This window comes from Staurois parvus, unplaced genomic scaffold (assembly GCF_062004578.1).
Source record: "Staurois parvus isolate SC_StPar_1 unplaced genomic scaffold, SC_StPar_1.0 ptg000041l, whole genome shotgun sequence".
In the NCBI taxonomy this organism is placed as follows: domain Eukaryota; kingdom Metazoa; phylum Chordata; class Amphibia; order Anura; family Ranidae; genus Staurois; species Staurois parvus.
Genome location: NW_028317837.1, coordinates 748,424 through 772,368, shown reverse-complemented (window position 1 = coordinate 772,368; position 23,945 = coordinate 748,424). Strand labels below are relative to the sequence as shown.

The 23,945-nt window shown below is 46.5% G+C and overlaps 1 long non-coding RNA gene and 1 pseudogene across 1 annotated transcript in view; one reads left to right on the top strand and one right to left on the bottom strand.

The window, feature by feature from the left end:
• The window catches only part of LOC149470503 (uncharacterized), a 322,485-nt pseudogene that overhangs the window by 8,009 nt on the left and 290,531 nt on the right, over positions 1 to 23,945 (bottom strand).
• Positions 14,496 to 23,945, top strand: part of LOC149470507 (uncharacterized) — a 29,095-nt gene continuing 19,645 nt past the window's right edge. Inside the window, exon 1 of the long non-coding RNA XR_016308599.1 lies at positions 14,496 to 14,609. This is a non-coding gene — a long non-coding RNA (uncharacterized LOC149470507). The remainder of the gene's footprint in view (positions 14,610 to 23,945) is intronic.

The following is a 23,945-nucleotide window of genomic DNA, read 5'->3' as shown; positions in this document are numbered from 1 at the left end:
TAAGAGGGATATGGGGAGCTGAGACAGGGGTCTCCCCACCCCTCAAACATGAGCTGTGTTCCATGGGCCCCCACCCAAAGTCACTCCCGTCACAGGAAGCACCTACAACAACAAATGGTAGAGTTTCCAGCTGTCCGATTAAGCACTGAACCACCATTTACTAATGTTGGCATGGACATATGTGGCCCCTGGACTGTTACACGCAGAACTCGTGGCGGAGTTGCTAACAATAAGCGATGGGCTGTGCTGTTCACTTGCTTGAGCATTGGTGCAGTGCACATTGATGTGATAGAATCAATGGACTCTTCTTGTATCATTAATGATTTCAGAAGATTTGTTTCTGTACGAGGACCTGTAAAGTCCCTGAGATCTGACTGTGGGACTCATTTTACAGCAGCAGAAAAGATAGAGATCTTCTTGAGTGGCAATAAGTGTAAATGGGAACTCAACCCACCTCATTCCTCACATGGGAGGCTCTTGGGAACGCATGATTGGAGTTGCAAGAAAGATCCTGGACTCTATGCTACTGGACCAGAAAATATCTCAATTTACTCATGAAATCTTAGTCACTCTTCTTGCAGAAGTGTGCGCTATAATCAATGCAAGGCCATTGGTCCCTGTGTCCTCAGATCCCGAGTTCCCAGTGTTGCTCAATTCAGCCACTCTTCTTACCCAAAAAACTGGGGTAGCCACTATTCCCACAGAGGAACTTGATTACCCCAACATTTACAAGCATCAATGGCGACGGGTTCAACATCTTGCTAATGTGTTCTGGAATCGCTGGAAGATGGAGTACCTTTCTACCCTTCAAAGTCGTAATAAATGGCAAACTAGCAAACCCAATCTACAAGTGGGAGACGTAGATTCTGGTTCTTTTGAAGGAGACAGATTCCCATGGTAACCATTGGCCCATGGGTCTTATTACAAAGACTATGCCAAGTAACGATGGAAAGGTACGCAAGGTAGAAGTTAGAGTCATGAAAGAAGGTTCTGCACACCTTTACTTCAGGCCTATAAAGGAACCAAAGAGGAAGACAAGTCATCCACCTGAATTACAGGGAGGTAAGAAGGAAGGTGCATGTTGCTGCCTTCTCCTCTGAATATGGATTTCCATGTCTCAGCCTGGACTTTCCACACCAACATCTGCAAGTATTATGCTGAATGTTTGCATTGTTTTCCTTTGTTCTTCCCTTCCCTCTTGTTTTGCAGATGTTCCCGGAAAGAATCTTCATTATTTATATTGGACTTGAACTAAAGTTTATTTGGTTTAGTTAATGTTGTATAGATAGCCCCTCCCCCTTTCCCAGAAATGCATTGCAGTTCTAGCCTCATGGCAAGAAGCAGAAACATTATGATTAGAGATGAGCGAATTATTCAAAAATTCGATTTGGCTGATTCGCCGAATTTGAGGAAGAAATTTGATTCGATGCAAATTTATTCGCTGCGAATTTAACTTATAAAAAGGGTTTCTAGGCTTCAGAGAGCCTTTATATTAGTGCAGAACACTGTACCTTTAATTTAAATGCCCTTGGAGAAGGATGAGAAGAAGGAGAAGGATGAGAAGAGGAGAAGAAGGAGAAGGATGAGAAGGATGAGAAGAAGGAGAAGAAGAAGAAGGAGAAGAAGGAGAAGGATGAGAAGAAGGATGAGAAGAAGGATGAGAAGGATGAGAAGAAGGATGAGAAGGATGAGAAGAAGGATGAGAAGAAGGATGAGAAGAAGGATGAGAAGAAGGAGAAGAAGGAGAAGAAGAAGGAGAAGGAGGAGAAGAAGGAGGAGAAGGAGGAGGAGAAGAAGAAGGAGGAGAAGAAAGGAGGAGAAGAAGGAGGAGGAGAAGGAGGAGGAGAAGGAGGAGGAGAAGGAGGAGGAGAAGGAGGAGGAGGAGAAGGAGGAGGAGAAGGAGAAGGAGGAGGAGAAGGAGGAGGATAAGGAGGAGGAGGAGGGGGAGGGGGAGGGGGAGGGGGAGGAGGAGGAGGAGGAGGAGAAGTAGGATGAAAATAAGAAGAATTCCAAGTCGGCAAAAAGTGTATCTGCAGAGCTCCTCTATTTCTGACAGTTCTCTGACATAGAACTGTCAGAAATAGAGGAGCTCTGCAGATACACTTTTTGCCGGCTTGGAATTCTTCTTATTTTCATCCTACTTCTTCTTCTTCTTCATCATCCTCATCCTCTTCTTCTTCTTCTGAGGATGAGGATGAAGAAGAAGAAGAAGAAGTAGGATGAAAATAAGAAGAATTCCAAGCCGGCAAAAAGTGTATCTGCAGAGCTCCGCTAAGTGTATCTGCAGAGCTCCGCTAAGAAATAGCGGAGCTCTGCAGATACACTTTTTGCCGGCTTGGAATTCTTCTTCGTCTCATCCTTCTTCTTCTTCTTCTCATCCTTCTTCTTCTTCTCATCCTTCTCCTTCTTCTCATCCTTCTTCTTCTTCTCATCCTTCTTCTTCTTCTCATCCTTCTTCTTCTTCTCATCCTTCTCCTTCTTCTCATCCTTCTCCTTCTTCTCATCCTTCTTCTTCTCATCCTTCTTCTTCTTCTCATCCTTCTTCTTCTTCTCATCCTTCTCCTTCTTCTCATCCTTCTCCTTCTTCTCATCCTTCTTCTTCTTCTCCTCATCCTTCTTCTTCTTCTCATCCTTCTCCTTCTTCTCATCCTTCTCCTTCTTCTCATCCTTCTCCTTCTTCTCATCCTTCTTCTTCTTCTCATCCTTCTCCTTCTTCTCATCCTTCTTCTTCTTCTCATCCTTCTTCTTCTTCTCATCCTTCTCCTCATCCTTCTTCTTCTTCTCATCCTTCTCCTTCTTCTCATCCTTCTCCTTCTTCTCATCCTTCTCCTTCTTCTCATCCTTCTCCTTCTTCTCATCCTTCTCCTTCTCCTTCTTCTCATCCTTCTCCTTCTTCTAATCCTTCTCCTTCTTCTCATCCTTCTCCTTCTCCTTCTTCTCATCCTTCTCCTTCTCCTTCTCCTTCCTCATCTCCAAGGGCATTTAAATTAAAGGTACAGTGTTCTGCACTAATTTAAAGGCTCTCTGAAGCCTAGAAACCCTTTTTATAAGTTAAATTCGTAGCGAATAAATTTGCATCGAATCAAATTTCTTCCTCAAATTCGGCGAATCAGCCGAATCGAATTTTTGAATAATTCGCTCATCTCTAATTATATATATATGTACGTATTTTTTCTATTTTTTGTATATGCATTTTGTAATAAATTTTGGATTAACCCTTATTGTTAAAAGTAAATGTGACCGACTTCCCTGTTGCCAATTACATGCAGTCTATATAGCCGACGTATACAGGGTTGTTAAACAGTGGATATAACAGTTACATGTTTTCACACAAACAACATCACAATTAGCAACATTGTCTCAATTTGATCAATACAGCTGTCCGTAATGATAGCTATAAAGGTTTGGCCCCAAAAAGATGGCCGCAACCATACATACTTCAAGAAAATGGCGCCAAACTATATCGCTAGGAGGTTGAGGGAGCGGGAAACAAAGAGGTTGTGGATGGCGGTGAGCTTGTTGCACACCGATCGGGCATTCAGGAGTGCACATGAAAACGGGGGGGGGGAGATTTTAGAGAGCAGGGGGACAGATACTAAGTTGTGGGGGTTGGAGCAGGACATGGAGGCGGGAGGGTGTTGTGCGGGTGAGGAAGGTGGTGGAGGGCCAGGATTGGGGGAGATGTCTCCCGCGGTTAGGAGGAGGAGAAGGGTGAGAAAGGTGGCATGGGAGCGGGATGTGCAGGAGCGTGAGAAACTACTAGTGGAGGTGTTGGGGTCAGTGGGAGAGTGGAGTAATAGGAGGAGGTGGTGGGTGCCGTAGAGGGGTGAGGGAAGCAGTGAGGACACAATATACAAATATTTGGGAGGAGCAGAGGGATATAGTGAATGGATTTTGGGAACGGAGGAGAGGAAAATGAGAAGGAGGAGTGGAAGAGGCATTGTGGGGAGGTGATGAGAGCAATAGTAGGGAGATGATAGCAATGAGGGGGAGATGTAGGGAGATTCTCACCCCTCCCCCATACACATCCCTCCCCAGCTTCTCACCCCTCCCCCATACACAACCCTCCCCAGCTTCTCACCCCTCCCCCATACACAACCCTCCTCAGCTTCTCACCCCTCCCCCATACACAACCCTCCTCAGCTTCTCACCCCTCCCCCATACACAACCCTCCTCAGCTTCTCACCCCTCCCCCATACACATCCCTCCTCAGCTTCTCACCCCTCCCCCATACACAACCCTCCTCAGCTTCTCACCCCTCCCCCATACACATCCCTCCTCAGCTTCTCACCCCTCCCCCATACACATCCCTCCTCAGCTTCTCACCCCTCCCCCATACACATCTCTCCTCAGCTTCTCACCCCTCCCCCATACACAACCCTCCCCAGCTTTTTACCCCTCCCCTATACACATCCCCCCCAGCTTCTCAAACCTCTCTCATACACATCCCTCCCAGCTTCTCACCCCTCCCCCATATATATATATATATATCCCTTCCCAGCTTCTCACCCCCTCCCCCATACACCCCTTCTGAGCTTCTCACCCCTCCCCCATACACATCCCTCCCTAACTTCTCACCCATCCCCCATATATATCTTCCTTAGCTTCTTGCCCCTCCCCCATACACAGCTGTAATGGAACCGACCCAGACTGTGCTTGAGTACTTCTGTTAGAATACCGCTTCCCCGTCCGAACACCGACCACAGACACCACAGCCAACCATACAAGACTAGACACCAGTCCTGAAGTAAACCAGGAGGTAGACTAGTTGATTTGAACACAGATACAAGATATATACACACCGCGGACAGTCCCCCCTCCCTGCATAATGACCCTGGGCGGGGCAATCTACATTTATTGTGTGATAGGTTAGTGTAGCGCTACAAACATAACAGCATAATAAAAAACATATAATAATAGACACAATATGAATGGCACACATCTCATAGTGCAATAAGGTGACCATGTGATGATAAAACAGAATAGATGTGAACATATGTGGCCCAAGCCCCACTCAGTAATGTGAGAAGTGAGTACTATATAGGTATGATAAGTGAGTACACAAAGAAAATGCAATAAAGGTGATCACATGATAAACTTCAAGTGATGGTCGTCATGATCCTGACGAAGTCACATGACGGTGACGCAACGCATAGATACGTGGTGACGCAGCATCCAGTCCGCGGTGACGTACTTCCGGTACGGCCGCCATCTTAGCCTACCTTGAATGTGAATAGGAAACCCATGCAGTACACCCATACATCCCTATGGAATGGTGGCTTCTTATACAGCATGTGAGTTTACAACTTGACTTTTTTAATAAAAGCACCTATTGTATGGCTTTATATGCTCTGAGAGATTCTTCCTGTGCTTTTATCACCCGGTTGAGAGGTTTATCCTGCTGAGACCAGGAGCCAGTGTACCCTGATTACTTACCTTACCGGATGAGATGTCCATGGGAGACTTGCTGGTGATTTCTGCAATTTTGGATCAAGATCCTGAGTGATCTTAAAGCCGTACAGGCCCTTTGGGCTGCTGAGTGGAGGTGAGGGGGCAATTTAGCCACAGGAGGAGAGTCGCTCACCATCACTTGACGTTTATCGTGTGATCACCTTTATTGCATTTTCTACTGCTTTGAGCTTGAGCACCACCTTATAGCCTAATGAACGTTTATACAGCGATGTGACTCCACTTGAAGCTTACTGTGTTCTCACCTACATTGTGTTCTGTCTTCAGCTGAGCGCCATCATATCGTGTGATGTACTTTGTGTACTCACTTATCATACCTATATAGTACTCACTTCTCACATTACTGAGTGGGGCTTGGGCCACATATGTTCACATCTATTCTGTTTTATCATCACATGGTCACCTTATTGCACTATGAGATGTGTGCCATTCATATTGTGTCTATTATTATATGTTTTTTATTATGCTGTTATGTTTGTAGCGCTGCACTAACCTATCACATGATATTGATCTTTTGACTGTTGGGTACCAGTTTGAGTGCTAGCCGCTTAGTATTTGAGGGACTCCATTGAGCGCAGGAGGATTATATATACAGTATTGAATCTACATTTGTTAACAGGAGACACAAAAGGTATTCAAACTTCACACCAGCAGACCGTCCCATCAGGAGGGAGGGCCGCTGAAGACCCCCCCCCCACCAACCAATACACACAAACACATAGATCCCATAATAGTTTGCTCCCAAGCCAGACAAACAATAGAACAATGAGATGCAACCACATGGCATTAAACAATGAACAACCTCCCACCCCACCTAGACATGTCTACACAATATCAGGACATCTCACCCTGCACCTCTAACAGGCACAGGATGACTTACACATAAGAGGGATATGGAGAGCTTAGACAGGGGTCTCCCCACCTCTCCAAAGTAAGCTGGGTTCCATGGGCCCCCCACCCAAAGTGACTCCCATCACATATCTCCCTTTTTGGCAGGGGACCCCAAACAGGTTGACTCTGAAGTTAGTCTGTACTTCCAGTCCCCCAATGCCAGCACCCACACAGTACCCCAAACAAATTGTCCCAAACATAGCAATACTTACCCAGCCAACCTCTGCCTCTCTCGTAGAACATACCCGCCACTGGGGAGAAGTACGGACTGGTCCTTCTCCCTGAAGTCCTCTCAGCCACTGGAGAGAAGACAGGGTGGCTGGGCCGACTCCATCATGCTGTGGGGGATCTGGGCCGACTGCCCAGCATCCCTGGGGTATCCAGGTGGTGACTGTATTCTCATCCACTCTGACTTGATGGACATCCCCCAGTGTTCGCAAAGTAAGGCTGACATCCTCCTGTCCCAATGCCAGACCCTTTTCTGGGGTTGTGTCAGTGGAGACCAAAGTCCCATCCACAGACATCAGCTCATGCAGTTGTGAGGTGCCGATTGCATCCTCTTCCTATAGCTCCTGCGGTGCTGATTGTTGTGGGCAGAGGTCAACCACGCCATGTCCTGATGACAGCTCTTCTGCTGGAGGCGCGATGGCTGGTTCCTCCTCCGCAGAAAAGACAATCAAATCCCCAGTCTCTGGAACTGGTATCTGGGAATAGGCATTTGCCATCTCCTGTCCGTGGAACCCAGAAGATGTTACCAGTGCTGGGCAGAGGCTAGCAGATCTCTGCCCTTTAGTCAGCACTTCAGATTTGGGGACAGCAATCTCTGGAATTTCCACTGCCGATTCTTGGGCATGCTGCTGAACATGTTTTAGCAGTTGCCTGTATGCCCTTTCCAGATCCTGTTCTTTCATCAGTAGGTATTCCAGATCTGGTTCAAGCTCTGAGACTCCTGTGAGACCGAACATAGCCTCTCTGTATTCTCGCAGGTCCTCAAGGGTAGGTTCTCCTTCATTGCCAAACACAAAATGATTTGTAAGGCTCTCCCACAGCAATCCAGGACCACCAAAGTCCTATCCCTCTGGACAGCATTCTGTTGTCACTCCTAAATATTTCTGCTTTTCATGCCATTACAGAGACCGATATCGGTTGTCCAGCTCTATCTCCTGCTGGACCATCCTGTCCAATTCAGTCACCCATTGCTCCTGGGGTCGCTCTCCCAGGAATGGCATCCGTAACTTCCGATGGTCCCTGGCCCATTCCCCTGTGCTTGGATAGCATTTGCCCTTGTCCATACCAGCAACCTGGAGAGCTCCACTCTAAAGCACCACCTGAATCCGCTGCCTGAGCTCCAGGTACTCATCCACAGACACAGTCCTGGGATATTCTGCAAGAACGATCCGCAGCAGCCCCGGGAACTCTGATGCCAGGTCCACATCTCCACTGGGGTGACCGACATCTACTTTCCTGATCTTGAATCCCGGTAGTGGTTTGGACGTGTTCACAGCCAGGCAGCACAACCTTGCCACCAATGTAACAGAACCGACCCAGACTGCGCTTGAGTACTTCCGTTAGACTCCTGCTTCCCCCTCCGAACACCGACCACAGACACCACAGCCGACCATACAAGACTAGACGACAACAGTCCTGAAGTAAACCAGGAGGTAGACTAGTTGATTTGAACAAATATACACTCGGGACAATCCCCCCCTCGTTGTATAATGACACAGGGCGGGGCAATCTACATTTAGTAACAAGAGACACCAGCATATTGATCTGTCTATAGCAGGGACAGGAGCCGGGACCAGGAATAGGAGATCCACCTGACTTACCCGTGTGCTCTGACATGGAGAAGATCCCATGCTGGCCTTATGGTGGCCGTGTGTTCAGGATGGAGACCAACAATCACTGGATCGTCTGGAAGCCGATCTAAAATGGCTGAAAGGAGGAAAGTGTTCCCGGGACAGGAAGTGACACAGCCAGGAAGTGACTCCAGACAGATTTATACAGAGGCTGCAGCATGGAGAGCAGACACTAGATGGTGCTGGTCCAAAAATAGCTGAATAGCATAAAACAGGGGAAAAAACTGAAAAACAAAAGACGATGGCGGCTCGTAAACTTCTATTGTCAATGTATGCACAGTTATCACATTACAGTGGATTAGATCTCCCTCCATTTTGTTGTAGCCCGCCTGTCCCTCCTCCGGCAGCCATTTTCCCTTAGTCTGATATGAATGCTGGCACATTTTGTCCCCTGATATTAGACATTAGCCGTGTGATTGTATACACACAGCGGGCAGATCTCAATCAATGTCACCCACTAGTCTATACTGTCATGGGGTTGGCCAGCCAATCATGTGGCTCCTATTCTGTCCTTCCAATGACCATTCCTAGTACATAGGACTCATCTTCCATACTACATTCATGATACAACAAGATGGAAACTCCCAATATACAGAGAAAATCTCCCATAAAATACATAGAAATCACATCTGCCCTAAAGGGCCATAAACATAAGAAGATTGCCCCCGACGCCCCCAGATTCATCTACAATACTAGCCAAGGTGTCATTGGTCCCCCTAATACACGGACAGTACCTGTTTCATGTACAGGAATGAAGACAACACAAGCTGCTGGTGTGAGGAATCATGTTGTACAACAGAACTGCATCCAGGTCAGCATAGAACAGGAAGCAGGAAGTAGAAGGCCATGCAATATTCCCGGATACAAGTCGGGTCACAGGATTTGTACAATGACTCTATAACGTCTCCCTTTTTTACATTCCATTCAAACCTTGTAAACAATGAAACTAAAACAGACCCTGAACAGTCTTGAACATGGCATGCTGTGTGACTGGTAGATACACTACAGATTGAGTCCATCTGGTGGTCTGGAAACTCGACCACTACGCAAGGCCACAGGGATTTTCCTGGGGAAACCCGTTCAGCTCCAGAAGGTGTTGATAAGGAGCGACCCTCTTTCCTGGCTGGTGTGTTTGGCAGAGAACTTGTCGGGATATGTGGCTGCATTATGTCATCCTCATTGTATCCCGATATGACAGCGGAGTTCTCTCTGCTTTAAGTATATGGTCCAGTAGGACTCAGGGCATTGAGCACCTCAGGAGGATCACGTGCAGGAAGCTCATAGGCTTGTGCGGTGAATCGTTCTGCCCTTCGCAGGTCCACTCGATTACGGTGGTAAAGACTGCCTTCTACATCCACAAGATATGATCGAGGAGCAACCCTCTGAACACAGGAACCCAGTCTCCAGAGACCGGTCATGTCACCTGGAAGCGGCTTCATACGGATTGGCTCTCCAATGCTTAGTTCAGGTAAGTCTTTAGCAGACACATCGTATGACAGTTTGGCAATCTGTTTCCTCCGCTGCAGTTTTGCCGGGACAACTGTAACCACACAAGGATCAAGTCATTTGTTGGCCACAGGCAATGAAGTCTTCAGTCTTCTAGATCAAGTGCTGTGCAGGACTACTGTCCATGCCTTCAGATGGGGTGTTCCTCCAATGTAGAATGGCCTTCCACGGATCAATACCATCAAACTTGGCATTCTTATAAAGATTCTTCACTATCTTGACAGCCGATTCCGCTTTGCCATTGGCTTGCGGGTGCCTCGGGGATGAGGTAACATGCTCCAATCCCCAATCTGTAGAGAAACATCTGAATTGCTCACATGCAAATTGAGGTCCATTATCCGAGATGACTCTATCCGGCTGGCCATAACGTGCAAACTGTGCTTTACAACGCTTGATGGTAGTATCAGCAGACAGGTCAGGAAGTAGCTCAATCTACCAAAAGTCAGAATAGTGATCAACAATTAGTAGAAAATCCTGCCCAGCATAATTCAGTAAGTCCATGCTTACAATTTGCCAAGGCCGGGTGGGCAGCACATGCAACATCATAGGTCCTTTCTGTTGTGCCTGCGCATATTCATTGCATGCCGAGCAACAGCTAACAAAGTCTCTAATCTCCTTCTGCATGTTGGGCCAGTATAGGGTATCACGTGCTTGCCTATAGCATGCTTCTCCTCCAATGTGACTGGCATGAATACGAGTCAGCATCTCCCATCTTAAAGATTTAGGAATGATGACCCTTGGCCCCTTGTACAGTATACCATCTTGAATGGCGATTTCATCTCTGAAAGTCCAATATTCTCTCACAAGTAATGGGGCTTCCAACTTGGAATCAGGCCAACCGTTCAGAACAACATATTTAAGAGCCTGCAAACTCTCATTGGTTTCAGTGTGCTGTTTTATCTGAAGCAATCGTTGGTCCGTGATGTTTAAATAGTCTGAATGATTAATCTGTGACAGGACCTCCAGGTCCCGCTGAACATTGCAAACTGTGTGTTGTGCATACTCAGGTGTACCACCTGCTGCTGTAGCTCTGCTAAGAGTGTCACTAATGTACATTTCAGGACCAGGTTTATAGACAACATTTAGGCAATAGTTTTGTAACGTGACAACATGCTCTGTAGACGTTTGGCTGCACACAAAAGTGGTTTCTGGAAAATAGAAATCAGAGGTTTATGGTGAGTTTCTGCCGTGATCTCGTCGCGCCCATAGAGGTAGTGGTGAAAGCGCTGGCAGGCAAACACTATACTCAGACATTCCTCTTCTATTTGTGCGTAGTTTTGTTCAGTAGAGTCAGTGCCCTTGAAGCAAAAGCGATAGGCTGGCCAGCTTGCAATAGACAACACCCAAGTCCAGTTTTGCTTGCATCACTTTGAATAGTTACAGGTTTTGTAACGTCATAGTACTTCAGGACAAGCGTTTGATGTCCTGCACTGCATTATCATGCTTAGGAAGCCAATGCCAAACAGCGTCCTTGTCCAGAAGCCTTCTCAATGGCTCGCAGACCTCTGAGAGGTGTGGTAGGAGTTTTGCTAGGTAGGTAACAAATCCAATGAAGCGCTGCAGGGATTTCACATTTGCTGGCTGCGGCATAAACAGTATGGCTCTGATTTTTTCTGGGACAGCCTTCAAACCCTCCCAGGTTAGAATGTGTCCATGAAAGCGGACTTCTTTGACCTTGAATTGCAGCTTTTTCATGCCAAGTCTCAATTTTACCTGCCTACAATGATTCATCAGTTCCAGCAGTTTGCCATCATGATCTTACTCTGCTTCCTCATCTGTGTCCCCACAGCCAACCACAAGGATGTCATCAGCTATTGGTTCAATACCACCGAGTCCAGCCAATAGTTCATGTTGTTTACCTTGATACACCTCTGGTGCAACTGATACTCCAAAAGGCAGTTTGCGCCATCTTTTCCTGCCCCACGGAGTCCAGAAGGTTGTCATGTAACTACTTGCATCATCCAACTTACACTGTAAAAATGCATCCCGGGCATCAACAAGCGTGAACAGACGTGCCTTAGGCAGCTTGTACAAAACATCCTCGAGAGTTGGCATGATGTAGTGAGATCGTCTCAGTGCCATATTTAAGAATTTGGGATCTATGCATATTCGTAGCTTATTTGGCTTCCTTACAATCACCATATTACTTATCCAGCCAGTTGGGTCATTCACTGGTGCCAAGTGTCCATTGGCCTCATACTGGTCAAGCTGTGCCTTAACTGCCTGTTTTAATGCCACCGGCACATTGCGTGGTGCACATTGGACTGGAGGGACACTCACATCAAGGTGGAAATGAACTTCCCCTGGTACAGATTTTACTGGCCCAGTAAACACATCACTAAATTCCTTTATCAGCAGTTGTTTTGTCAAGGGCCCCTTGGATAGATTGTCCATCACATTGCGCTCTGCAGGGACGGAGAAACGTCTCAGCCCTAGACGCTCACAGGATGAGCCAGACAACAGTGGCTTTTGGCAGGCTTCCACAATTTCACACTCCAGCTTGTGTGTTAGTCCACGTATGGCACATTCTGTCTTGAAGAGCCCTAGAGATTTCATCATCGCACTGGAGTATAACTTTAATCTGGTGTCACTTGGCAGTAGACGTGCTTCTGGTGCTGACACCATTTTGTCTCTTAAGCACATTACATCCCACGTTGTTCCTGAATGGAGGTGACAGGATTGGGGCTTATTATTTACATGTAAAGTGACAAACCATTTCTTTCCTCTGGATTGCACAGCGCCGATCAATTCACTGCTGTATATAACTTCAGTGGTGTGTGTGTGGGGGGAGGTAGGTGATCTGTGTGGGGGGAGGTAGGTGATCTGTGTGGGGGGAGGTAGGTGATCTGTGTAGGGGGAGGTAGGCCCATCACTGCTGTCTATAACTTCAGTGGTGTGTGTCTCTTCCTCATATGCGGATGTGTTCTCCACGTTGTGTCATTTGCCTATTGATGGCCGTCGTTTACTTGACAAACAAACGTTAGTAAAATGGTTTGTTCTTCCACAAGACTTCCAGGACTCCCCATAAGCTGGACACGGCTCTTTAATTCTTTCATGCACAGTCCCACAGTATTTGCAAGCTGTAGGGTTGGCAGTATTTGTGCTCATCAGGGGGCGTTGCTGCAGTTTGTTCCTGTTGCCATGCTGCATTGCAATGTTTATGCTGTCGGTCTGCTGTCTGTCCTGTTCCATAACTTTCAGACGTCTGTCAGTGAGCTCTGCTGTACGGCACGTCTCAATGGCTGTGTGTAGAGTGAAGTCATGTTCTCTTAGGAGGCGCCTGCGTGTGCTCTCTCGCTAGCTATACCAACAACAATTGTTTCCCTTATCAATTGGTCTCTGAGTGCCATATTCACAAGTTGCTGCCTTTTCTCTCCAGTGTGTAACAAAGTGATCCAAAGATTGTCCCTCTTCTTGTTTGCAGCATCCAAACACATCCCTTTCATAAATGACATTTGTAGCAGGTATGAGATCATCTTCCAGTACATTTACAATGGCTGTAACATTGTGTTGCTGATCTGCTGTGAGGGTCACATTGTGTTTATACACATGCCTGCATTCACTGCCCATGACTCTTCTCAGAGTTGCTGCCGGCACTCCTGCACATTTCTCATTCCAGCCTGTAGCCAGACAATAATCTTCACATTCAGCTCTGAAAGATTCCCAATTGCTGCTCCAATCCCCACTCATTGTCATCCCCTCTGGGGGAGGTATGCCATTCATGGCAGCCATATTGTCAGGAAGCCTCTGAGCTATCAAATCTCAGACAATCCTCAGTCTCAGGCTGTAGTTCACAAACCTGTGTTTCCCAAAGCTGCTGCTCTCCAAACAAGAGGCTCAGTCCTGATTCCAGTCACTTCTGACACCATGTTTCATGTACAGGAATGAAGACAACACAAGCTGCTGGTGTGAGGAATCATGTTGTACAACAGAACTGCATCCAGGTCAGCATAGAACAGGAAGCAGGAAGTAGAAGGCCATGCAATATTCCCGGATACAAGTCGGGTCACAGGATTTGTACAATGACTCTATAACAGTTTCCATTTTGTTGTATCATGAATGTAGTATGGAAGATGAGTCCTATGTACTAGGAATGGTCATTGGAAGGACAGAATAGGAGCCACATGATTGGCTGGCCAACCCCGTGACAGTATAGACTAGTGGGTGACATTGATTGAGATCTGCCCGCTGTGTGTATACAATCACCCGGCTAATGTCTAATATCAGGGGACAAAATGTGCCAGCATTCATATCAGACTAAGGGAAAATGGCCGCCAGAGGAGGGACAGGAAGGCTACAACAAAATGGAGGAGGGAGATCTAATCCACTGTAATGTAAAAACGCTATATTAGACCAAGGGAAAATGGCTGCCAAATAAGGGACAGACAGGCTACAACATAATGGCGCCCGATTAGTCTATTAAGGATTATAATGGTATATATAGGCAGCTGTACGTCCGATGGCCAACTCCTGAGGAAGTCACGTGATGTGATGTAACCTGTAGAGTGGGACAATGACGTCAAGCTGCTAAATAGGAAGTTTACGAGCCGCCATCATCTTTGCTTTTCAGGTTATTTTCCCTGTTGTTTTATGCTATTCAGCTTTTGTTGGACCAGCACCATCTAGTGTCTGCTCTCCATACTGCAGCCTCTGTATAAATCTTTAGGAAGTCACTTCCTGCCTGTCACTTCCTGTCTGTGTCACTTCCTGTCAATGTCACTTTTTGTCTGTTTCACTTCCTGTCCCGGGAACACTTTCCTCCTGTCAGCCATTTTAGATTGGCTTCTGGAAGACTCTGGAGGGTCCTGTGATTGTCGGTCTCCATCCTGAACACACGGCCACCATAGGGCCAACATGGGATCTTCTCCATGTCAGAGCACACGGGTAAGTCAGGTGGATCTCCTATTCCTGGTCCCGGCTCCTGTCCCTGCTATAGACGGACCAATCATCTGTGACCGAACCTTCCTCCTCGTCATCGATGATCTGGGTGTATTATTATTATTTATTCCAGGTACTTATATAGCGCCGTCAGTTTACATCTATATTGTACATTCCCATCAGTCCCCGCCCCCGAGGAGCGTACAGTCTAAGGGCCCTAACTCACATTACATACTAGGGACAACATAGGAGACAATTCACCTCCCAGCATGTCTTTGTAGTGTGGGAGGAAACCAGAGTACCCGGAGGAAACCCACGCAGGCACAGGGAGAACATGCACACTCCAGGCAGGTGCTGCTATGGTTGGGATTTGAACCAACATCCTGAGTACTGCCAGGCAGAAGTGCTAACCACTCAGCCACTGTGCTGCCCCGTGTTGTATATATCTCAGCATCTACTTCTCAGTGTTGGTTTCCTCCTCATTGCCGGCCATTAAATGGGCCTCAGAATGGCTCCGGTATTCCCTCCTAGGAAGGACATTCAGGCCGATCTCCCACCATGTTCCTCTGATGTGTCCGAGACAGAATAACAGGAGAGACACCAGGAGAACCCGCTGGGACCTGACACTCCGAGAACCAGAGTTATGGTGGAGTATAGACCCTTCCTGAGATACTCCTCCCTGGGAACGGTCATACCTCCGTACTCCTCTCCTGTACATACCCATCACTGTCATACCTCCGTACTCCTCTCCTGTACATACCCATCACTGTCATACCTCCGTACTCCTCTCCTGTACATACCCATCACTGTCATACCTCCGTACTCCTCTCCTGTACACACCGATCACTGTCATACCTCCGTACTCCTCTCCTGTACATACCCATCACTGTCATACCTCCGTACTCCTCTCCTGTACATACCCATCACTGTCATACCTCCGTACTCCTCTCCTGTACATACCCAGCACTGTCATACCTCCGTACTCCTCTCCTGTACATACCCATCACTGTCATACCTCCGTACTCCTCTCCTGTACGTACCGATCAATGTCATACCTCCGTACTCCTCTCCTGTACGTACCCATCACTGTCATACCTCCTTACTCCTCTCCTGTACGTACCGATCACTGTCATACCTCCGTACTCCTCTCCTGTACGTACCCATCACTGTCATACCTCCGTACTCCTCTCCTGTACGTACCCATCACTGTCATACCTCCGTACTCCTCTCCTGTACGTACCCATCACTGTCATACCTCCGTACTCCTCTCCTGTACGTACCCATCACTGTCATACCTCCGTACTCCTCTCCTGTACGTACCCATCACTGTCATACCTCCGTACTCCTCTCCTGTACGTACCCATCACTGTCATACCTCCGTACTCCTCTCCTGTACGTACCCATCACTGTCATACCTCCGTACTCCTCTCCTGTACGTACCCATCACTGTCATACCTCCGTACTCCTCTCCTGTACATACCCATCACTGTCATACCTCCCACACTCCTCTCCTGTACATACCCATCACTGTCATACCTCTGTACTCCTGTACATACCGATCACTGTCATACCTCCGTACTCCTCTCCTGTACATACCGATCACTGTCATACCTCCGTACTCCTGTACATACCGATCACTGTCATACCTCCGTACTCCTCTCCTGTACATACCGATCACTGTCATACCTCCGTACTCCTCTCCTGTACATACCGATCACTGTCATACCTCCGTACTCCTCTCCTGTACATACCGATCACTGTCATACCTCCGTACTCCTCTCCTGTACATACCAATCACTGTCATACCTCCGTACTCCTCTCCTGTACATACCCATCACTGTCATACCTCTGTACTCCTCTCCTGTACTTACCGATCACTGTCATACCTCCACACTCCTCTCCTGTACATACCCATCACTGTCATACCTCCACACTCCTCTCCTATACGTACCGATCACTGTCATACCTCCGTACTCCTCTCCTGTACATACCCATCACTGTCATACCTCCGTACTCCTCTCCTGTACATACCCATCACTGTCATACCCCCCACACTCCTCTCCTGTACATACCCATCACTGTCATACCCCCCACACTCCTCTCCTGTACATACTGCCCACCATCGTATCATCTGCAACTCCTCTCTTACATTTGCTACCTGCAGTTATGCTCTTCTTCTTAAATTGGGGAATAACTCGATGACTTACATACTTTTCAGACCTTGTGAAATATTCTTGGCTGTTTTGAAAATAATACACTTTAATTTGTATTTCATGATAAATCCTGCCTCATCTCTGCCTCTCTACCTGCACCCTAACAATGAGGTGTGCATGCAGCCACTGATCTATTTCTGGCTTTTGTCTCTCAGACACTCTAATGTTCATTTCTCCAAACGTCCTCCAGGACAGCCTTCCTGAGACAGAGCTCCTCCCTCTGGGACAGGAAACACGTAAGCACAGTACTATAAATGATGGACCACCAGGACTCCCTCTTGAGTTTTTAGTGTTTCCTCTGCTAGGATGGGTGCAGTCATCAAGGAACTGATTTTGTTGAAGTCCTTGGCCCTAGAGGTTGCTGGTGGCTCCTGGTCTGTCTTACTTCCTCCTGCCCAACGTGATCCCTTCAGGGGGAGTGGGGCTGCGCTCCTGATATCTTTCCATGCCTCAGTGGATGATGACCATCGGGGATGTCCTGGGGGGTCCAGGACCTTTGATGCCTGTCGTTCTCCTTCCCGTGCGGGGGGTGGGGCTCCAGCATCCAATGCACAGTTGGGCCCTGACTGCCAACTCGGGCGTGCTCTTAGCCGCAACTTCTTGGTGCTGTCCAGGAACTGGAAGTTCTGGCTGCAGTGACGTCATCGATGGGCGCTGAAGACTCGTGGTCCCAGTCTCCATAGCGACACTAACATCTGGTTAGGCAGCCAGTCTGGTGTACATACCCAGCAGAGCCTGTGGCTCTGCACCAGGAGGGATGGATGGAAAGCGCTGGCACTTCTCAGGCATACCCTGCTCCTTCAAGCACTGGCTCCTCTAAGGTAAGCTTGGGGACTCTGATCCCTCTTGCTGACCCTGGTGGGCACACTTCCTTTTCTTGCTCCCCCAGCACAGCGTTTTTTGCATGAGGGGCCCTGTGCTGATTATTTTCTGTATTGTGTTTTTTTTCTTGCTTATTGTCGGTTAAAGTCCAGGACAAGGTGCAGAGTCAGACCACGAAGAAGAAGTTTGCAGTTTGTGCAGCTAAATTGGGTTCAGCTTGGGAAAATCCTTTATGCTGCAATTGTGTGGCTAGCCTAATTAAGGATAAGTCATTTACAGCGTGCCATAAAGTGCTCACCTCCATTAAGGATGACATGTTGTCTACATTTCACTCCTTTAGATCCCTATTGAAAAAATGCAGCCGCCACTGGATCCTTGGACCCAATCTGCGGGTTCGGAGGTAGCAGATGCATTAAGAGGGGGGGAGGACCCGTAGGAGGATCCTAGGACCCGTGTAGATTCAGGCTCATAAGAGGAGGACGGTGAAGTTTGCTCCTCCAGAGGTTTCAGGAACAAATTGCCCCTGGAAGATGTGGACGACCTCCTTAAAGTTATCTACAAAACCTTAGAGATCGAGGAGGAGGATGTTTGCCTATCTAAGCATGACCTCATGTATCAAGGTTTGTATGCTAGAAAGACTAATGTCTTTCCAGTCCATAGTTCCCTAGTTGATACCATTAGGCAGGAATGGGAAAGCCCTGAGAGGAAACCCTTTTTCTCAAGTAACCTTAAAAGGAGGTTTCCATTTGAGGATAACTGGTCCCAGCAATGGAACAAGGTTCAGAAATTAGACACCCCCTTATCTAAAGTCTCTAAAAGGACAGACTTAGCATTTGAAGATATGGGGGCTCTGAAAGACCCTATGGATAAGAGGGATGAAGTATTAATCCACAGGGCCTAGGATTCCACTTCCATCAGCTTTAGGCCACCTTTATCGGCTACCTGTGTCACCAGAAATCTGGAATGCTGGCTTACCCAGTTAGTTGCATCTCTCGGCAGGAACCTTCAGGCAGCAAATCCTGAAATAATTTCCTTTGCTGTTTAAAGCAGTTGGTTTCCTTGTGGATGCCTCGGCCAAATCAGTTAAGCTAGCGGCTTGAACCTCTGCCCTAGTGAATTCAGCTTAAAGGGCATTTTGGTTAAAAACCTGGGCAGGGAACTCAGCATTCAAACTGCACCTTTGTGCCTTACCCTTTATTGGCAATAATCTTTTTGGTCCAGGTCTAGAGGAGCCTCTGAAATGTACAGCCCATAAGAAGAGGACATTCCCAGAGAGTAGGAAAAGGTTTTACTCTAGTAGGGTTTTTTGGCGAAAAACACAGGCCCAGCAGGCTAAGGAAGTTCAGCCTAAGAAACATTGGACAGGGCACAGGAATCGGGGAAGAGGAGGAATCTTATTCAATCCTCCTCAAGGCCCACCAAGTCTCATCTCAATGAATTGAACGTCCCAATGGAAAGAAGACTGGGGACCTTTCTCCCTCAGTAGGCTTCAATCTTCTCTAAACTGTACATCCTGGACTTGATCAAGAAGGGGTACAGGTTGGAGTTCAACTTAAGTCCCCCCGCCAGGTATCTGGTAACCCACCTTCCCAAGGATCGGGAAAGGGTGCAGGCCCTGCGTGTCCTAATTGGGGACCTGGTAGATCAGCAGATACTTACCACAGTTCCCCGGGACGAGCAGGGCACGGGGTGTTATTCCCATGTGTTTGTAGTAAAAAAACCCTCGGGCATGTGACCCTGAGAGCAGATTTATCATTATTAAAGGCACCCCCTCGGGTCGTGAACTCACGATCGCTAATGTGTATGCACCAAATTCTGCACAAGCATCCTTTTTTTCCCGTTTATTTCAAAATTCTTGATAGGTTTCTATCCCCTTGTTTATTGGTGGGAGGTGATTTTATTTGGTGGCTATCCCCCTTTTAGACCAAAGCTCATCCTCACCATCCTCCCGGGCCTTCACAAAATTCCTTACCAAAAAATTAGACACACTTCAACTGGTAGACTCCTGGAGGGCACATAATGTAGGAGCTAGAGATTATTCATTTTACTCCCACCCACATGACTCTTATGCTAGACTAGATTATATCTATTGCTCCCCCATTCTGCTGGCTAACTCTAGGAAAGCTTGCATTCATTTAAGCCCCTGGTCAGATCATAATATTATCGCGCTGTCTATCACTTTTATAGGTCTAGCCCCTACTCCCTACTCCTGGAGACTTAACGACTCTATGCTTACGGATACTAACACCCGCCATGAATTCGTTACTTCCATTCAAGAATACTTTCAGTCAAACACAACTCCCGATATCTCCCCGGCCATCTTGTGGGTAGCCCATAAGGCGGTCCTGCGAGGTCACCTTATTTCTATGGATTCTTCTAGAAATAAAGAGCGATGGAAACAAATTCAGAAACTTACCCGAGAATTAGAATCACATTATAGGGCTCATGATGGCAATCCATCTCTCCGTAACAAACCATGATATCGCAAAAGCGTCTAGAACTGAATACTTTACTATCCCAGAAAACTGAAAAAGCTCTACGCTGGTCGAAGGCCTCCTTTTTATTACAAATAGTAATTCAGCGTCTACTATGTTCGCACAGAAATTAAACCATTCAATACGACCCCCACATATCTACAAGTTACGTACTAAATCCGGCAGTATCTCCTCTCTTCCTCGTGAAGTCCTGAGTATTTTTGAAAAATTTTATTCCACCCTGTTAGCTCCCCCGCAACCAACTTCTGCTTCCTCAAATGGCTCATGGCTTGATTCTATACCCCTCCCCACTCTCTCACCCTCTCAGATATCCTCTCCCAATGCCCCATGCACTTTGAACGAAATATCCTGTGTGATTAGTGCACTAAAAACTTCCACAGCACCAGCCCTGATGGGTTCACGGCCAGTTATTATAAACATTTTCCTCCTACATTGGCTCCCTCTTTGATGTCATTATTCAATGATGATTTGCAGGGCGGTAGGTTTCCTGAGGAGATACTCTTGGCTAACCTGTCTGTATTACCTAAACCCCTGAAAGACCATCATTTACCTCAAAACTATAGACCAATCTCAGTGATGAACAATGATCTGAAAATATTTAGCCGCATTCTGGCAGATAGGTTGGCCCCTATTATCTCCTCTTTGGTCTCACCGGACCAATCGGGATTTATCCCAGGCAGACTTATCACGGACAATATCTGTCTCACATTAAATGTTATTCAGGACGCCAATTTGCATTCTAAAGAGGTTTTGTTGCTGAGCCGGGACATTAACAAGGCCTTTGATAGTGTCCTCTGGCCATACTTGTTTTCATTACTGCAGAAGATGGGCTTTAGTGATGAATTTCTGTCTGGTGTACATGCTTTGTATGACTCCCCCCAAAACAAGAATAAGACTTCCAGGCTGCAATTCTGTATTTTGTACACTAGGCGGAGGTACCCGTCAGGGTTGTCCTCTTTCACCCTTATTATTGGCGCTTGTTTTGGAACCCTTGGCAGTTGCAATAATCACACTCAGACATTTCTGGTTCCCCATTATTGGTTCACATTTCACAATTTGTATGTATGCAGATGATGTTATGCTTTTCCTTACTAAACTGTTGGTGTCATTGCCTGACTTCTGCTCATTATTGAATGACTTTGTAACAGTATCAGGTCTTACTGTAAATTTTACAGAATCAGTAGTTCTGCCTATTAATGTTCCTGATTCCCTGGGTGCATCTCTCCGCAATTCTTTTCCATTTCGTTGGGCCACAGATCAGATTTCATACCTAGGTATAAACCTCACCCCCAGATACTCAAAATTATTTGCTGCTAATTGGCCACCATGTGTGTCACGCCTCTCACCTCTATTGAAGATCTGGCATGGATCCCCTATCTCATTCTTGGGCAGAGTCACGGCAGTAACAATGAATGTCTTCCCTAAATTACTTTATGTAGATCACTCCCAATCCCTGTCTCAAAAACGTTCTTAGATCACTTTCAACGGATTAATAATAATTTTATTTGGCGTAACAAACGCCCTCGTTTTACTTCATCGGTCCTCTACCGGTCACAATGGGCGGGAGGCCTAATTTCTGGCTTTACTACCTGTCAGCCCGTTTCGCACAGCTATCACAATGGGCGACTATTACTTCCCAGGTCCCATGGATCAGATTTGAATCTCAGTCTATACATCCATTCTATTTACCAGGTGTATTATGGTCCAAAATTCCCCCCCCCCCCCTCGCTATTGCTCTATAATTCCATTGTTGCCCAATCATTGATGTTTTCATCCCGTTATAAACTTAAATTGAATCTTGTCTCCTCTGTCTCACCAGGTTCATCATTTTTTGGTGATTCAAATTTTATTACAGCATTCTCATCTTCACAGGTATTCCGTTGGTGGTATGATAGGTCCTTTATTAGGTCATCTGACTTTCAGAGAGGAGGATCTTGTATCACTTTTGAGATGCTACGCATACTTTTTGATATTCCGCTTCGTGAATATTATCATTATCGACAGATTAGACATTTTTTTAATTCACATTTTGGTCTTACACCTTCATCTCCGATTTCATTTTTTGAACGTATTAGCCGTGACTCTCCTAGGGGCAGGGGTCTTATTTCAGATTTGTATCGCCAATTTTTGGTTACTTTCTTTCCCTCACCCCCTCTTTATAGACAGAAATGGGAGGCTGATAGTGATGTCACTTTTTCTGATGAGGATTGGGATTCCATGGTGGATAATGTGTGTAAGAGCTCTAGATCTTTCTGTCCGTGAGACGGCCCTCAAAGTAATAACCAGATGGTATCATACCCCATCTAGACTACACGCCATGTATCCAGGGACGTCCCACCTTTGTTTCCGGGGCTGTGGCCTTGCTGGTACTCTAGTGCATATATTGTGGGCCTGCCCAAGCCTCTCATTGGTGTGGCACAAAATTTCTGAAGTTGCCTCTGCAGTGGCAGGTGCTCCGGTGCATCTGTCTATGCAGTCCTGCCTACTGGGAGCTCCTATCTCGGGAGTTCAGACTGAGGTTATGAGGCTAATCCATAGCATTTGTATATCCACCCTATGGGCTATTGCCCTACATTGGAAATCCCTCACAGTACCATTGACCACAGTTCTGCAGAGTTGATGCGGTGATGCTCATGGAGAGAATTCATTATACTCTATTGGATAAGATGCATTTATTTGACAGAAAATGGGAACTTTGGAGAACTCACAGGCATTTACTAGATCAATAAGGACCATTTATGCTTTGATTGATTGAGTTACTTTGTTGGTCATTTTATAACTCTGCCTCCCTCTCTACCTATATTGCTCATGTACTAAATTTCTTTTCTCTTTTTTTTCTTTTCTCTTTCCCTTTATTCTACATAATTTCACCTTTGAAATGAATACTGCAGTTGTTCCTTGTTTCTCTTGTATATTCTATTTGAAGCTGTAATGCCATTTGAAGTCTATTTCTTAAAAAATAAAAATGTTTGTAAACAAAAAAATATATATTTAGTATAATTCTACAATTTTTGCAACTAACAGCTCAATGCTGTTAGCTAAACCTTCTACCAATAGCTGGACAACAAAATAACAAACGGATCACCCTTTCATCCAGCTGTGGTCTAATGCTGTTTAATGCCCATGATACCCAGCCAAGCATAGCCTCTTTGAACAATGCATACACTTACCAACTGCTTATATCTGCAGGCTGACATCTTCATCCCAATAGTCTATCCTTGGCCTGACTCCTCTATACAACAGATGTTTAATATCCTGTTTTTTGGCCTCTGTGGCTTCTGAAGATGTTCACTGCTCCCCCACATTTTCCTTGGTAGCCCTGAGTTGGGCCTGCCCAGGACTGTTTTTTTCCCGTCCATTTATATCCCAGTGACATAGACAGATGGACAACCTACCTGTTTTCACATCATGGCCTTTTGGCCTCCTGACCTGTTCTGTCAGACATTTCTCTCTCTTTACTAACCTTGCTTCCCCCACTTCTCTCCTCTTTCTTTCTCTTTTTCCTGTCCCAGGGGTGATGATGTCTCCATGATGCGACACCTACAATCAGCTTTGCATCTGTCCTTTATCATGGCTCCAATAAATATACTTACTCTGAATGTTCGGGGAGTAAAAAAGTTAAGGCCTTCAAATCCTTTGCCCATGCCAAAGCACATGTGGTGTGCCTGCAGGAGACTCATTTCACTGCCAGCCATATGCCAAAATATCTCAGCTCTTCCTACCCACAGGTTTATATGGCTTCTGCCGCAACTAAACACACAGGTGTACTCAAAGCTTTCCACTGCTCTACTCCCTTTACACCCCAGGCAGGG